The sequence below is a fragment of the Strongylocentrotus purpuratus genome, unplaced genomic scaffold (assembly GCF_000002235.5).
Source record: "Strongylocentrotus purpuratus isolate Spur 01 unplaced genomic scaffold, Spur_5.0 spur5_scaffold_18, whole genome shotgun sequence".
Lineage (NCBI taxonomy): Eukaryota > Metazoa > Echinodermata > Echinoidea > Camarodonta > Strongylocentrotidae > Strongylocentrotus > Strongylocentrotus purpuratus.
In genome coordinates this window covers 29,878,564-29,882,600 of record NW_022145603.1, presented here as the reverse complement: position 1 = coordinate 29,882,600, position 4,037 = coordinate 29,878,564, and positions in this window count along the sequence as shown.

Here is a 4,037-nt window from a genome sequence, read left to right as displayed (position 1 = left end):
ACGTATTATTATTCTTGTCATAAACTCCAACCAAAAACTACTGTCCTATCACGTGAATGAGAACTTCTCTTGCTTTTGTTATAATTTTTATCTTTGTCATAATTATATTACCCTCATTTACATAACCCCGACATAAGTCCTATCACGCGAATGAGAACTTCTATCGTCTTTATGATTATTATTATTCTTGTCATAAACTCCAACCAAAAACTACTGTCCTAATACGTGAATGAGAAGTTCTCTCGTTATTGTGATTACTATATTTGTCATATTTATATCATCCTCATCTACATAACCCTAAAAAAAAAAATATGGTCTTATATCACTCGAATGAGAACTTCTAGAGAGAGAGAGAGACAAAGTTGGAGCGAAAGAAAGAGAGAGAGAGAGGTGTGTGGATAAAGAAAGAGAGACAGTCATCAGACAGACGGTCACAGACCGACAGAGAGAGAGACTAACAAGTGATATGGATATAGAAATATGAAGAAAGGGATAAACGAGGTGATGCGATGAGAGGGAGAGAGAGAGAGAGAGAGACAGATTATATACAATATACATCAAAAGAGAAATAAATAGAGAAAGGGTAGAATGGTATGGGGTACTGAGAAATAAAGAGTGAGGGAAAGAAAATGGGAGAAATAAAGATAGCGAGAGAGAAGAGAGAGAGAGAGAGAGAGAAAGGAGAGAAGGGATAGAGAGGGATACAAAAGAGAGGGGGGAGATGAGAGGGATATAGAAGCGACAGAGAGAGAGAGAGAGAGAGAGAGGGTGAGAGAGAATATCAAGTGAGAGTGTTATAACACGGACCTGGTCAATGCAGTTGGTGCATGGTTATGAGACGGAGGCGAAGAATATAATTCAATTATACGGAAAGAGAGAGGTTAGCCCAAACACGTGTAGCAATTACTGACCTCTACCAGAGGTCATTAGGCTAAATAAACAAGCGTACCATACCCGTAAACTCACAAAGGGATGATCTCAAAATAAGAATGTGCAGTATACACATAATCGACTGTTCGGGAAAACGTCGTCAACCTTATTATTGATTTATCTTCGTTTGTAAGATTAAACGTATCTTCTTTATTTTTAATAAAGAAATGCAAAATAAATAATGTTACGTTCTGTATATAAATGATTACCCAAACTGTCCCCGTACAACGACTTTGGGGAGTATTTTGAGATTATCCCTAAAAAAAATGTGCTCGGAAATTCTTCTGGCCAATCCGGCCCTACACACATAGACTAATACACGTACACACGTAACATGTACTATACGTAGGCCTAATACACAATGCACAGGGATCAATGCCAGATCTTTGCAGTTCATCACGGCCAATTGACTTGACCAAAATACAGGCAATATGTGCGTTCGTTCACAGAGCTGGCGAACAACAATATTATCAAAGTCGAGCAATAACAAATGCATTTCAAAGTTGAAAACACAGAAACGATTAAGAGAGGGAAATGGAAAAATGAGTTGAAGAGAACAACACAGGATATTCCGGTCCGCGCAGGAAATTCATAGATTAACGTACGTAAGTACAGTAAAGATGGTGACGGTCCGATCGATTATAAAATTATATATTGCGATTACAGTGTACAGACAAGTATATTTTTCTTCAAATTTAGGAGACAGTATAAAAATCTTACACTAAGGCAACTCGACTTTAAAATAATTATCTTCATGATTATATATATTGTTTAAGTCTGGTAATATGATTGGGTGTCAAAACATGTTAATTATTACACTTTGACAATAGTGCTATGTATGTGTTATGCTGTTCAGATGACATATAAATTTTCGAACTGAGAGGGAGCTATACCAAATTTACCGGGAGTACCGGTAAATTTTTTTATTTTTTAAAATTTTAATAACTCCAAATCAAAAGCTTTTTAGAGCCCAATTTTTTTAGAGTTGGGTGTTCTAACACTATATTTCACAATAGTAATGCAAATTTTAAATTTCATGATCCAATCCTGATGAAATATTCCCAAAACTTTGTAATACCTTTAATATATGAATTTCAGTCCGGCTTTCGTAACGGATATTCCACTGAAACATGTTTAATACATTTATCGGATTTTGTTAGGAATGAAGTTTCTCAAGGGCGCTTTGTTGGAATGGTTCTTCTGGACTTACAAAAAGCCTTTGATACTGTAAATCATAACATACTGTTAAAGAAATTGGAAGTGATGGGTTTGGATTCGGCATGTGTTAAATGGTTTAGATCATATTTAACTAATCGTCATCAAGTGGTAACTATGCAGAAGGTAATATCTGATTCCCTGCCTATTAAATGCGGGGTTCCACAAGGGAGCATTTTAGGCCCCATTCTCTTTATGTGTTATATTAATGATATGTGTACTTGTGTTAATGATTCTAAATTACTTTTATATGCTGACGATAGTGTGTTACTATATTCAGATACAAATCCTAAGTCAATTGAAGAAAAACTAAGTGCAGAATTGGCAAAATGCATCGAATGGATGACAGACAACAAGCTTAGTTTACATGTTGGAAAAACAGAAAGTATTTTATTTTGTTCGAAGGGAAAGTTTAAATATACACGTGACTTCAAGGTTACCTATAATAATCAAGTGATTGAGAGAAAAGATTCAGTAAAATATTTAGGAATAAATTTAACTAGTGATCTGTCATGGACAGGTTTGGTAGATTCAATTGCCAAAAAGGCTAATTCTCGCTTAAAATTTTTGTATAGATACCAAACTTGTATGAACATGAAGTCGAGACGTATTTTGTGTTTTGCTTTGATACAATGTTTATTTGATTATGCTAATGCTGCTTGGTACAGTAGTCTGGGCAAGATGGATAAGAAAAAGTTAAGAATAATTCAGAATAAGATGGTAAGATTTATTAATTGCTTAGGCCCAAGAACACACGTCGGGAAAAATGAACTTGAAGAAGCAGGTATACTCCATGTAGGTCAAAGGTCTAAACAACTCGTGTTACACCATGTCCATAAAATATACTACTCAGATGTAGATCATTATATTACTAATAATTTTACTCGTGTCTCAAGTATCCATGGATACGATACAAGAAATAGTCATTTTAATTTTGTTTTACCCAAGCGAAAAGGACAAATTGGAAACTCTTTTTATTTTAATGGTATCCAATTTTGGAATTCTCTCCCAAAACATGTCAAAATAGTTAAGAATTTTTCACACTTTAAAAGTGTATTAAAACAATACCTAAAGCATGAATCCCTTCAAGAACAGTAATATCAGTTATCTTATATCACAGTTCATCATGTGTAGCGCATGTTTTTAAGTTTAATCTTGCATAATATACCGTAGATCATTGTTTGCTATAAGTTCTAGAAATTTTTGTTGTTGTTTATGTTATATTATTTATTCGTAATATTCGTAGTAGTTATTAGTTGTGATATTTTATTCTCATGCCGTACTGTACACGTACTTTATAGGACCCCGTTGGAAATAAGCCTTTTCCGGCTTTCATGGGTTATCCTGTCAATGTATCTTCTCGTTCCATTTGCTTTATGTATGCATTCAATGTACTATACTTGACGAATAAAATCAATCAATCAATCAATCAATCTCTCTCTCTCTCTTTCTTTCTCTCATTCTCTCTGTCTCTCTTTCTTTTTTTCTCTCTATCTCTCTTCCCTTCTTTCATCTATCTCTCTCCCTTTCATCCTTTTCTCTCTTTCTTTTCTTCTCTCTCTCTCTCTCTCTGTCTCTGTCTCTGTCCTTTGTCTCGAAAGAGAATTTAAAATATGATAACGAGAGTCCGGGATTTTCAGTATAAATTGCTCCGATAACTATCAATACTCTGTCTTAATGACTGATTTAAACACAAAAAGTATTGAATTCTTTTAACACGAGATGGCGCTGTCTCGAATGGTAGTCCTAGGAAAGAGAGAGATGGTCAACTTTTGTTAGTTACTGGGCAAACTGATGTCTGGTTATAAGAGTACTATTCCCTTTACCAAAATATTCTCTTATAACTTTCATCAATAAACATTCATACTTGTTCACAGCTGCACACATACCAG